General features: G+C 43.4%; 1 protein-coding gene across 1 annotated transcript in view; it reads right to left on the bottom strand.

Annotated features, from left to right (window-relative positions):
- Nucleotides 1-13,703, bottom strand: part of MBOAT1 (membrane bound glycerophospholipid O-acyltransferase 1) — an 85,556-nt gene that overhangs the window by 46,303 nt on the left and 25,550 nt on the right. The window lies entirely within an intron of this gene.

The raw sequence follows: 13,703 nt of genomic DNA, 5'->3' as shown, positions 1-13,703 counted from the left end.
ATGGAATCTGCCACCCTCAAAAGCAGGCCTGGGCAAAATGCGAGCCGCAGGCCGGATCCAGCCCACCAAGCCACCGGATCCAGCTTGCCTCACCCTCCACCCGCTGCTCAGAAACACAGCTGCGGGGTGGGTTTTCTTTAAAAACTGAGAGTCCGGAGGGGGGAGAGTCGTTCCCACCCACAGAACAATCCCATTGGCTGGTTTTTGGCCAGAAACCAGCAAATGGGAGCTGGCTGTTTCAATAACAGATCGCCAGGAAGCAGAAAGGGTTCCAGAGCACAATGCTACAGCCTGTGTGGGGAACAGGGCAGGCAGCAGTGTTCCCTCAAGCTGAGGGGTGGCACAGCTTCACAGGTGATTAATCAGCCCCACCCAGTCAGAAGCTCAGGGCTCCATGCATGGAGCTGGCTGACTAGGCGGGCTGATTAATCACCTGTGAAGCTGTGCTGCCCTGCAGCTTAAAGGGAACACTGGCTGGCAGGGAGGCCAATTCAGGAACAGGCTGCTGACTAGTAAGACTCCTGGCCAGCCCCTGCCTCTGGCATCCCAGCCCCACCCATCTCCAACCCTCTGCCCCACTCCCCATACCCAAATCCTCTATCCCTCTCCTGCACCTATATCCCCTCCCAGATCTGGCATTCCGGTCTCCTGCCCCAGATCACAATTCCTAAATCCCTGCACCCCCTCATGTACCCCAATTCCCTGCTCCAGGTCACAATCCAACCTCCTGTACTTCAGTCCAGTGCCCCAGGTCACAACTACCTCTTTCACCCACACTCCCTCCCTTACCCCAGGCTCCCTTCCGCACCCAACCTCCATCCCAGACCCTGCACCTCCTCCATTAATATCACAGACGAGTGCAGCTCTCGACCACTTTCCAAAGTCTTGGAGTAGCCCTCCATCAAAAATTATTGCCCACCCCTGCTCAAGAGTGGGGCTAGTGTGTGCAGGAGGCATAGCCCACGAGTGGAATTCACTCCCAGGAGAGCTCAGAATAGCCATAAGCCACAACGCATTCAAAATGAAATATAAAACCTTCTTTCACTGCCCTTCCACTCATAGCCCCACAAAAGCTATAGCTTTAAAAAAATCAAACTCTTTTGTTCTTTCTAAAGAATGTGTAAGGTGCACAGCCTCATCAGTGATGCACAGGATATAAGAACCAAGACTGATACGCTTAGATTTATTGCATTTTGCTGCAGTGCTTTTTTTTTTTTTTTTTTGGCTTTTTTTTTTAACATTCACCTCGAGCTCTTTGACAACATACTAAGCTGTGAATCTGGACCAAGTTAGGATCTCTCATTTGAATTAAGGTTGCCTGAGTACTGTTAAAGTCTGACTTATTTTCACTTATTAAATAAACAGTGAGCAGACCCTGGGTTTGTTAACCTAAGGCTTGAGAACCTACACTCGTTTGTAACTCCAGGTTAAGAGCGGATGAACCCTGGGACCCAAACTGGGGCTCCAAAATCTGTAACTCATTATACATACCCAAGTCCAATTACCCACATCCCAGACTTCCTAGCATACTCCAAAATGTGGCCACCATAGAGGTCTTTTGTCCATGGTACAGTATGGAAAATCCTGACCATCCAGAGAACAAAATTGGCCTGTGTTGTTGTGAAATACTTTTAGCAGACTCCCAGCCTCTGAGGCCAATGGGGTTGCATCTACTTGGCAAAGTCAAGGCTTGAGTCAGGCTCAGACAATCCATCTCAATGGGCTCCTGAGATCTTTGTCCAAGCCCTAAGCTAGCAGTATTTGTAAACAAAAGGGGGTTAGGCCTCCATTTGAATCCTGGGTTTATACCTCAGTATAGATATACCCTAGATCAGAGCTACTCAACATGCAGCACGCGGCCCATTTGTTTAAGGCCCGCCGGGTGGTTTGGGTTTACAGTGCAGTTTGAGTTGATACGTTTTAGTAGTTACATTCCGGGACTGTTGTGAAGCCAAAACAAAAAAGTAGTCAATACAATGGTCTTCTGTGGATATGCATTTTAGTAGCTAAATTCCTAGACAGTCATTGCTCATTAAAAGTGCTGTCATATGGGCAGAAATGGGGTAAATATCGCATTTTATTAATATCAGCAGAATTGACTTAAATGGGGCCTGCGTGTTGTGTAGTCTTGCCTTAATATTTGTATTCATGCCCGCCAGTGTGAAAAAAGCTATTTGCATATATATTTTCATGTATACGCAACCACACTTAAGTTGCAGCCCTTGGCATGTGCTGAGAATATCATTGTGGCCACCAGTGCTTCCAAAGTTGAGTAGCTCTGCCCTAGATCATATTCACATTCAGCATGGTCCTGTTAGAGTGAATGCTTTCTGGAAATATTTGGTGGTTCAACTGTTAATCAAAAGTATTTCAGTACTGATAAAATGGATATTGCTGCAGATCTAAAGTTCAAAATGTGTAGGATTTTAGATTGCGAGCTCTGTGGGACCAAGACTCTATTTGTATCTTGTGCAACTTAATAATATACAGGGAGTCCCCGGGTTACATGGATCCGACTTACATCGGATCCCTACTTACAAACTGGGTGAGGCAACCCCGCACTAGCTGCTTCCCCCCAGCAGACCAGGGAGACACGAAGCTAGTGCCCCCCGCAGCAGACCAGGGAGACGTGGAGCGGCTTTTCTCAGCAGACACCTCAGCTTGAGAATAAAGGACTGAGGGAAGGGAGGTGTGGGAGAATAAAACTGAGCTCTGGAGAAATGTTTGGCTAGAGTTTCCCCTACAATATGTACCAGTTCCGACTTACATACAAATTCAACTTAAGAACAAACCTACAGTCCCTATCTTGTACGTAACCCGGGGACTGCCTGTAGTCAGTATTTAAACAATAAAAGACATCATATGATTATGCCTGAGGAGTAAATAGCCTTCTTCCACCATGGGCAATACTTTAAGCCAGTCTGAATAAGGGAATTACTCCTCCTATATATATATCAAGCATTAAAAAAAAAGCATCTCAGAAGAAGCCATTTGAAGTGCACAACAAGATGACATACCCAGGAACAATTGTACAAATTCTTGAGCACAGGCTGCTGGCACACTATCTAGAACAGATTGCTTACATTTAGAGTACCCTTGAGACATAGTCATGCTTAGCTCAGTGGGGTACTCCAGTGGGATTTGACAGGAGAGGAGGACATTTTCAAATTGGCAGTACAGGCAGTCCCCGGGTTACATACAAGATAGGGACTATAGGTTTGTTCTTAAGTTGAATTTGTATGTAAGTCGGAACTGGCTCCAGATTCAGCCGCTGCTGCTGAAACTGACCAGGGGCTGACTACAGGAAGCTGGAGGCAGAATTGCTCTGCCCCCAGCTTCCTGGAATCAGCTATTGATCAGTTTAAACAGCGGCTGAATCTCCAGCCTGGGACAGAACAGCTGGGCTGCCAGGTAGGTCCCTGCAGGACCAACCCGGCAGCACCCCAGCTGCTCTACCCCAGGGTCCACAACAAAAGCCTGGTCTGCTGGGGGGGGGGGGCACAGCTAGTGCGCCCCCCCCCCCCCCCAGCAGACCAGGGACACGGGGAGCAAAGCCGCAGCAGCGGCGGAGTGCCGCGCCTCTGAGGCTTTGCTCTGGCAAAGCCTCAGAGGCGCGGGACCCTGCCGCCACTGCGGCTTTGCTCCCGGTGTCCCTGTTCTGCTGGAGACGGTCCCCAGCAGACCAGGGGCACCCAGAGCAGCTTTTCTCGCCCCTGAGGTCGAGGTGGCGGGACCGCTGTGCTCTGGGCGGTCCCGCTGCCTGCGAGCTCCGGGGCAAGAAAGCCCCATTCGTAAGTGCGGATCCGACATAAGTCGGATCCACGTTACTCAGGGACTGCCTGTATAGCCCTCCATGGCCACTGCTATAGCCCAAAGGCTCAAGCTGTGCCCCACTTACGTGGGACCATGTAAGCAGTCAATCTGCCTATTTGTTAATGTACTTGCCCCACACCTTCTCTTATGAAGCTGTACATAGGTAAGTTTTGATGGAGCTCACTGCATGGCAGGCTGGAAGGCGAGCCACTATGCAGATTCCTCAAAGCCCAACTCAACTATTCACCACAGACAGAGAGGAAGAGGACATGGACTCTGACCTGCCTACGCGTTTAAAGGACACATTACACACCCTCTTCTGCAGGCGTGTTAGTCATGGGAAACTCACCAGCAATGAGCCACAAGAAAAAACCCCAAAGTGTTTATCTTTACCAACTCACTATTTCATTGACCATTTAATCCGAGATCCTTACACCTTCCAAGTCACAATTCCTTCCTGTGCTCCTTTTGGGGCAGTACACCTAATGTTGCCCCTTACACTGGGCTAAAAGTAAAAGCAAACTGTAACCCTAACTTTCACTCTACTTTTAATGCTTAAAGGCAATTTCTTTATAAGAAGTTCCAATGCCATTGAGCTAATTTACATGGAGAGTGATAATCTTGGAATTGTAATTTTCACTTAACCCTCTTGCCCTGAATTAAATTAACAGTAGCCTGCAGCACCATGGTTACAACATGCCATTAACTTGGCAAATCTAATTTAGAGAGCTAACAATTTAGAAGTAATTTACAGTATTTGAAAAGGAAGGTTAGCATGAGAGATTCAAAGAACAAACTGAAATAGCAGCACCCCTGAAAGTCGTTTTAAAGTAAATGACTAAGCACTAATCTAAAGGGAATGAAAAAATGGTAGTCATGACACAGTTTGCAAGATCAAACACATTTACTGTTTCTAACTGTTTCACAGAGGCAGAAGGATGTGGTTTATAATGCTATGAGACTGCATCTTCACTGGCTATGGGCACACAAACCCCGAAATTGGTCATCTTCTCACCTGCTATGACCCAAACTTTAATGCAGGCATTCAGTATCCTTTGCTTCATATCCTTTGCTTAACCAACTGATAAACCTACACCAGCAAGAATACGTATTTTTGTTTAGTGCCAATGTGCATAATTATCTAAAATCTGTTCCTCCCAGGTTTTGTATCATCAAAAAAACCACTGTGCACAACTTGTTCTTGTACCATTTTCTCCTTCTATATCTTGGGCAATGTGTATTGTGATTCTGTAAATATATGCATGGCTTTTCGCCCCCTCCCTCCATTATACCCTGATTAAACATAACACTTAGCATTGTTTGTTTGTAATTTTATTAGTGAAAAACACAAATGCTATCTATCTAGATCTATATTTAATACAGTAAAATGGAGATTGTTTGTAACTCTGAAACATTTGTAACTGTGACCAATATGTTATGGCTGTTCTTTCAAAAGTTTATAAAAGAGTATTGAAAGTTTATTTTTCAGAAGAAAAATGCTACTCTCCCCTCTCCGTCTCCCACCTTTTCTTTTAGTAGTTTATATTTAATACCGTGCTGGTTTGTATTTGCTCCCCCAGTCCCTCACTCTGCTGCTGTCTGATTGTGTACTTCCAGTTCCAAATGAGAGGTGTGGTTTATTGGTCAGTTCATAACTCTGGTGTTTGTAACTCGGAGGTTCTACGGTACTTACATTGATATGCACCATGTGGTGTGGTATGAAGGTTTTATCCACTTTGTACAATCAGGGCCTTAGTAACCATATGACTGATTTTCAGAGGTCTTTAATGCTCACAGATCCCACTGACAGCAGGAGTTGCAGGTGCCCCACACTTCTACAAATCACTACTCATGATTTCAGCTATGCAAGGCTCAAAAATCTTAAAATTGATCCACAGCTCTTAAAACTGTCACAGATGTAAAGTCTTTTATCATAGGGATTTCCAAGGATTTGAGGCAAATGATGGGCCCCATTAGAAAACTGGGGATCTTTTTTCCAATGATATAAAGTTTCCATTTTTAGCCATGCAGTGTTGGTTTACAGTTTCACCTTTGTATTGTCTAGAAAAATTGGTTTTCATGTCAGACCAATTCTTGTCCATTCTCTGCATCAGGAAGACTAATTCTGAAGGAGGGGAGAATTCTAAATCTCAAGAGAAGAGGAAGTGAAACAGTCAATGATGCATAATGAGTTATCACATGCATAGCACCTGCACATGTGTACTGTATATTTTAGTCACACAGAAAAAGAAAAAGAAAGAGAGAGAGAGACAAAGACAGAGACTGGGGTTATAATACAATAAGCATACGACCGTCTATTATGCAGATTCCTTTAGAATCTTTTACTTGCCATACATATCTGAGATAGTTAACTAAAGTTGCTATGAAGAACAAACATTCCCCATAATATTCAAAACTGAGCACATGCCTATGCTTTAAAGTAGGATATAAATTGCATTCATTCAGTGCTGGATCACAAAGAAGGAAGATTTATTCTTTCTCCCTGACCCCAAAATCGCTGGCTGTGGGAATTACCACATTGGCACAAGCGCATAAACCCCCCTCCTTTTGGTTAATAACATTTCTGTTGTTGGTGTTGCTAACAGCACAGTGGAAATAATGAATTAGCTGATTCTGAATGTTGACGTAAGTGAATAATTATTTCCCTATATTAAAACTGATCCCTTCTGTTTCAAACCTATAATTATTCAAATATTGCATAAACCATCTTTTAGCTGCTCACATCCATTCAATTTTGCCTTTGGATCTTTTCATTTCAAGCTTCTTTAGCCTTGACAACATGAAAGAAATGCATTTGCTTTGTACAAAGCCAATTTCTACTGAATAAAATACAATAAATGAGCCATCACAGCACATAGTATGCCGCCAAGGCAAACCTTGGAAAGATACCACCATCCCTTCAGCTTTCATTATTCAACTTGTCTCTTGGTCCATCCATCAGCTGGTGAAGGCCACAATATAATGCAGCAGCAAGGCATTCTGCCCCTGAAGAAAGAGGGAAGTTGGGGCAACTCCAGTCATGCAGTTAATCAAGGAATGGTACTGGACGGACTGTTATTGAGAGCTCCTCAACCACAGGACAGTAACTGCAAAGTTAGGCCTCGAGACTGGGGAAGCAAGTGGGTACATAAGAAATAACATAAGAACGGCCATCCTAGGTCAGACCAAAGATCCATCTAGCCCAGTATCCTGTCTTCCGACAGTGGTGAATGCCAGGTACTTCACAGGGAATGAACAGAGCAGGTAATAATCCTATGATCCATCCCCTGTGGCCCATTCCCAGCTAGGGACACCATCCCTGCCCTTCCTGGCTAATACCAAGTATGCTTTTATGGACCGGGGGCAGGGAACCAAAAGGAAGACACAAGATCACAATCTGCAGAGACCTCGCACAGGTGTCCCAAGATCTCTACAGATCTCAGGACATTGGAGGGTGTAGTAAACTGAACCTGCTGCCTCTCCCACCAAGAAACAAACCTAGATTGCCCAATGGAATGATGAAGTTGAAACAACGCCAGAAAGAATCCAAAGTTTCCTGGTCCTGGAACAGCTTTTTACTAAATAGTGGACAAACTGGCCCCTATCTGACCAGAATAGTTAGTGATTCATCACATTCCTACAACAGGAGAAAAGCTACAGAAAGGTATCACAGCTCCACAGAGAAGTAAATAATGGGTTGTCATCTCTCTTGAAAATGATTGTGTAAATCATAGAAAAACCTATAAAGGAGAAGAGGAAAAATACTTTCCTTTGCTGGGAAGTTCTTGAACTCAGAAGGACTCAGAAGATTCAAAGCCGCTAATTCCCTGTCTTTGCCCTTATAATAAAATCACCAAAACACTTCTGGTCACTGCTTCACCCAGGCCATTTTGGGTTACTCGTCTCTCACTTCAAAAAATATTTTCTTTCCATCAATCCTGCAATCCTAACACATGCAAATTGCCCACAAGTCTGACCACAAAATAACTTGTTTTTCCTTTATTATTTTTCCCCTTATACTTGCTCAAAAACTGACCTCGTTTGCCAAAATGTAGGACGACAGACTAAATTGACTATAATTCTCTCCAAACTCAAAATGGCAGCATATAGAGGCATGTGTGGATAGAATCTGTGCTCCAGTGATCTCTGACTTCCAAAACAATCCCAGCTAAACAGCATCAATTAACATTCAGGCTGGAGTCTGCTCTGAACCAGACCCAGATTAAAGGAATGCAAAGGTGGCAGAAAGTCACTTTTACTTTTTGCCCTAAGGTCCTGTATTGAGTAGTGTGCAGCCAGACCTGAAGATCAGGGTTTAAATGTATTTTACTTACTAAGCAGGTACAGTATGGTCATAACTGCAGTATAGCTGTCAGTATGTCTTGAACTTTGGGACAGACATGTTAAAGTTGGCCCTGCCTGTAAGTGAGTTATTTAGTTCCAGTTATGATGTTGATACCTGCCAATTGGAACCAACACTCTATCTAGTAATTAATTTATCATAGACCACCAACCAGGTATTCTCAGTGTTCAGAAAAGCATTAGGGATCACTGATAGTGAATAAGACTAAGAGTTGCAGGGGCGCCTTCTTAACTCAAATGCCAGCCAGCCCCTATAGAAACTTTCCCCATTAACCAGAGATGTGTGTTTCTGCAGAGGAAAGGCAATGGATGTGGAAGTGTACTCATTTGTTTTATCCATTTAAAAGAAATGTATTCTTGTTATATACATAACCCAGGGGTCCACTTGGCAAACAAACATAACTAAGTGCACTTTGTTGGAAATGTTTATACCTTGATCCTGAAAATTAAACAGTATTTTGATAGCATTGCACAATGTCCAAAATGTGATATTTGAAATGGGATGCGGTGACATGTGTCTGTGGAATTAGTATGGAGGGGGGGAGAGTTTGGATATTCCTAAAATAAATGTCTTGAATATACTTGACACTTTCTGGAATCTGGTCCATTCCAAAATCAAAATATTTCGCTTTCTGATGCATTTTTATGATCTCAAAGGGCAAACTCTCTCTTACAGGAATGATTTAACTATTTAGAGAGGTGAACGCCACCTAAAGCAGGGAAATCACTACAACTGCCCCTTTTGAGGAGAGGGGAAATTTTAACACGGGGCAGTGTGCACTAACAGGAGCTATACAGCTTCTCTCCATGAACAAATCATACCTCAAGAATTTTGGCCTGTAATGCTGTTTTCATGAGTAAATTCTGCTGATTTCCTACTTACGGGGTCAATAATCTTTGTTATTTAGACTCTAAAGTTGAAACAGATGTTCTTTCTGGATTACCATTAAGAAGCCATTAAAGGAATAATCACAAGAAGGACATGTGATGTAGCTGTGGAATAGATTAAATCCTTGGACACTGGAAATTTAGAAAGGAAAATAACTAAGCAAAAAGTAGTCTTAAAAAGTCTAAACTGTAACAACTTAATCTAAATTAAAAATAATGCAAGTCCATATGCTTACTTTTAACAGCTGATTGATCCATGGCTTTATTTTGCTGTCAACATCTCTTATACTGAATTATTAACTAATCTGTATACTGTACAGACATTTAAGTAATGCTCAGTTATAAGCAATAATGTTCTGCTACAACCTCACAACCCAGTTACTGCAATGGATAACACCAGTAACTATGATTGATACAAAGGAATTTTGAGGTAGCTGCGAGTAATTTTTAAAAAACTTCCACAATTCAGGAGTTTTCTAATCAAGGCACCTTAAGACATTAGCTACCAAGCACATTAGTTGCCCAGACTGTAATACCAAAGTTTTGTACTGACAATATGATCTTTTTTCTTGAAAAGTGTTTTACAAATAAATACATAAATAAATAATATACTACACATCTCTAAAATCTTGTCACCTCTTGTGGTAGAGCATGGAAGATGTTTAAGAGTAATACTACAAGCTAACCTACAACACAGGGCAGAAAATGAAGAATCCTTACTGAAACTGATGAAAAAACAGAAATGAAATATAATTATCCAAAGTGGAATTGTGCCAAGAAAAGAGTAGACTAACACACTTACTTTAGCAAAAAGCGCAATAGGTTTATTAATTGAGCCCGAGTAGTTGGACCTTGATTTCACAAATCACCTGAAAGATGCCATCCCCTGTCTGCATAACTCTGGTGCTGGACCACTGGTTCAACCCTGAATCAAAGAGAAGTGTGCTACCGTCACCAATACCACTTTCTGTGTGAGCCTGGCCTTTCTCTGTGAGTCTTCTTTTGAAGTACTGACCAGACTTACCCTGCCTAACTTATGATGAGTAAACTGAAGCAAAATGGCTTTGGAATTATGAAAAGGAAATGAAAAGTGACAACTCAAGGAGACATACCTGCTTAGAAATGGTTCAAAGACTGTGCCAGTGCTGCTTTCCTGGTACTCACTTCCCCACCTGTTAATTTCAAATTAACAAGCACCCATGCCTAACAACCCAAAGCAATAACACTTATACAACATTTTGTTTTACGACATAGTTTAGGTAGGTCATGAAAGCCCTTTCATCACTAGCAATCCATCTGAATTGCATTAATGGAATTACAATGCCTGCTGAGATAGCCTTTCCATAAATAACATGAAGTACCAAATCTGAGTTTTAGCCCAACTGTCCATGTGGTATTACAGAAATTCAAATTAGAGCCAAAGATTTAGGAGAATATCATAGTAACCAACATATTGCCGAGAGTCAGCATTTTTATCTATCCGATCAGTCCCAGGCCTCCTAATTAACAAGGATTAAAATACTACTACCAGGAAACAAGCAAAAGAAACGCTGGGTGGTTTATTTTGTGGTACACATCCTGTAAATAATCCCTTTAAGGCAGAAAAGCACAGAGCTTGAGTAGTGACAGGGCCTCCCAGCAGGTATGTGGATCCTCATGATTCAGAAGCAAGAAACAGCTACACAACCTGCAATTAATGTGCAGTGTTTGTTGCCTCTCACCACTGGCAACCCAGGATTCCCCCTTCCTGCTCAGCAGCAATGCAGAGAAGCCTTGTTGCAAGCTGTAGCGCAGGTTCTATACATGTCCTGAGAGACATTGGGTAACGGCTACACCAGGGGTGTCCAAACTTTTTTCAAAGAGGGCCAGATTTGAAGAAGTGAACATGCGTGAGGGCCGACCATTTTGCCTGACATTCTTTGAACCATTAAAATTAAATGCAAATTAACTATTTTATGCAAAGTTTATTGCAAACGGCATACTTTTCATTTCGTCACATGGATGACAAATCTAAACAGGTGTTAAATCACTCTGCCTTTCATATCTGAAGGCCAGATGAAAAAAAAATCCAGGAAGCTGAAATATATGTCAGGAACATTGTAAAGTACATTACATATTATCAACTTTTAAGTTCAAAAAATATGAACAGGAACATAACACCAACTATACATGTTGTGTCCAAATATATTTATAACTGATTTAGACCAACTGACATTAACTGAGATTTTACAATGTATTCATCTCAATTGAAAAAAAAAACTTGCCTACACTAATGTGAAGGGTGAAACTGAGATCTGGACTGCAGCACATAGGCTAGGTCTGGTTCAAAGGCAGTGGTTTTGATGCGCAAAATGTCACGCAGGTGAGAGTCACTTAGTCTTGTCCTCACGCGGTTCTTGTTAAAGTTCATAGCAGAGAATGTCTTCTCACACATATATGTTGAGCCAAACAAGCTCAGCATTTTCTTAGCCAATGTTCGAATCTCTTGAAACCGGCTCTTATCCAGTTGGCGGTAAAAGTTCACAAGAGAGAGCTGTTGGTGACGACTGCGTAACTCGCTGTCACAATGCAGCTCAATGAGCTTGAGCTGCAGCTGATCTGGAGCATCATTGGGGTCAACAGAGAATGGAGAGGAGAAAAGGCTGATCTCCTTTTCAATAGCTGCAAAATCCTGAAAGCGACGTTTAAACTCCCCAGCCAGAGATGCAATGTCTGCTGCATACCTGCTCGTTTGCGCACTGATATTGTCCTGTGGAAAACTGTTCATTATTTCCTGTAACGCTGAAAAATGTATGGTATTGGGCTGTGTTTGTGACAACTGCTTTATGAAAAGTTGCAGCTTTGTCCCAAAGGCTTTGAGGTGTGAATAAAGCTGGTTCACCGCTGCATCTTTCCCCTGAAGACTCGTGTTCAGTACATTCAGATGCTTTGTTATGTCAACTAGAAACCCCAAATCAGCCAGCCAAATAGGATCAGATAGTTCTCGCATTGGTTGTCCCTTTGTTTCCAAGAATTCTCCGATTTCCTTTCTGAGAGAGTAGAAACGCTGCTGTGCAGACCCCCGACTGAGCCATCTTACATCGTTGTGATATAAAACATCTTCGTATTCAGCCTGGATGTCCAGTAGAAACTGTTTAAACTGGCGGTGGCACAGGGCTTTAGAGCAAATAAAATTAATAGTCTTTAGCACCGGTTTCATAACATGATCATATTTGAGATGTTTAGCACAGAGAACTTGTTGATGAATGATACAATGGTGTTTAATAGCTTTGCCTCCTTCTTCGATCACCTTGTTACAGATTAGGGTTGATAATCCACTTCGTTCACCAACCATGGCAGGTGCCCAATCAGTAATAATCCCAGTAACTTTGTTCCAAGTCAGTTTCATGTCATCTATGGCGGAACTAACAGAAACAAATAAATCTTTTCCTCTTGTTTGGTCCGTAAGGCTCTGGAGGTCAAGTAGCTCTTCAGTCACATTCATTTCATCGTCCACCACTCTCATAAAAATCAGCAACTGAGCTGTGTCAGATAGGTCCGTGCTTTCATCACAGGCTATAGAAAAGAAGTCAAAATCCACTCCTTTGGATGTCAACTGTCTCTTAATATCTGATGAAATCTCTTCAATTCTCTGTGCTACAGTGTTACGAGCCAGGCAAATGTTGGCAAACTCTTGCTTCTTCTCGGGACAGATATTCTCAACCATTTTCATAACACATTCTTTGATAAAGTCACCCTCAGCAAAAGATTTGCAATTTTTAGCAATTAACGTTGCCACCTCATAGCTCGCCCTTGTGGCATTTTCATTTGACTCACGGGCTCTTATGAAAAATTGCTGTTGTGACATTAAAACAGCTTCAAGTTGCTTCAACTTTTCACTGCGGTCGCGCCCTGTTAGCTTGTCGTATGTGCTATGTCTCGACTGGTAGTGTCTCTTGACATTAAATTCCTTATAAACATCCACAGTCTCTTGGCATATCAGACAAACACAGTGATTCTGTATTTCAGTGAAGAAATATTCCACTTTCCACCTGTCCTGGAAGCGGCGGCCCTCACTGTCAACTTTCCTTCTCTTATTTACAGTCGCCATTTTTTTAAATTGACCAGAAGGGGAAGGGATCATGTGAGCGCAGTGCCAGAGGTTTAATACACTGCCCAAGTAATACACTGCACTAATACACTGCCCAACAAGAATTCTCTTGCCTTTGTGGCTGTTTGTGGTAAAGTGTCTAATGATGAGCTCGGGCGTGTTCGCAGCTCCACGTGCCTGAGCCCGCCAGAAAGCTGACAGTGCGCAGGGCCAGTCACAGATACTGAGATATTTCCTGATCTCAGCAGCTGCGGAGTCCGTCCCCGCACTCTCAGCCCAAAGGCAGAGGGCCCGCAGGGTCGGAGGCGGGCAGAGAGCGCAGGGCACGCCGGCCTCACGGCGGCCCGGGGGCAGGGCGAACCCGCAGCCAAGCGGGGGAGCGGGGCTGCGGACATGCCCTACAGTGCAGGGATTAGGACTGCGGCGGCGGCGCGCTGCGCGCGCCAGTTCAAAGGAACACCGGGGAGCCGGGAGAAGCGGGGGCCGTATTAAATCCGACCGCGGGCCGCAATTGGCCCGCGGGCCGGACTTTGGACATGCCTGGGCTACA

Source organism: Pelodiscus sinensis, chromosome 2, assembly GCF_049634645.1.
Source record: "Pelodiscus sinensis isolate JC-2024 chromosome 2, ASM4963464v1, whole genome shotgun sequence".
In the NCBI taxonomy this organism is placed as follows: Eukaryota; Metazoa; Chordata; order Testudines; family Trionychidae; genus Pelodiscus; species Pelodiscus sinensis.
Note: the sequence above shows the minus strand (reverse complement) of the source record. Positions and strands in the feature narration are given on the sequence as shown.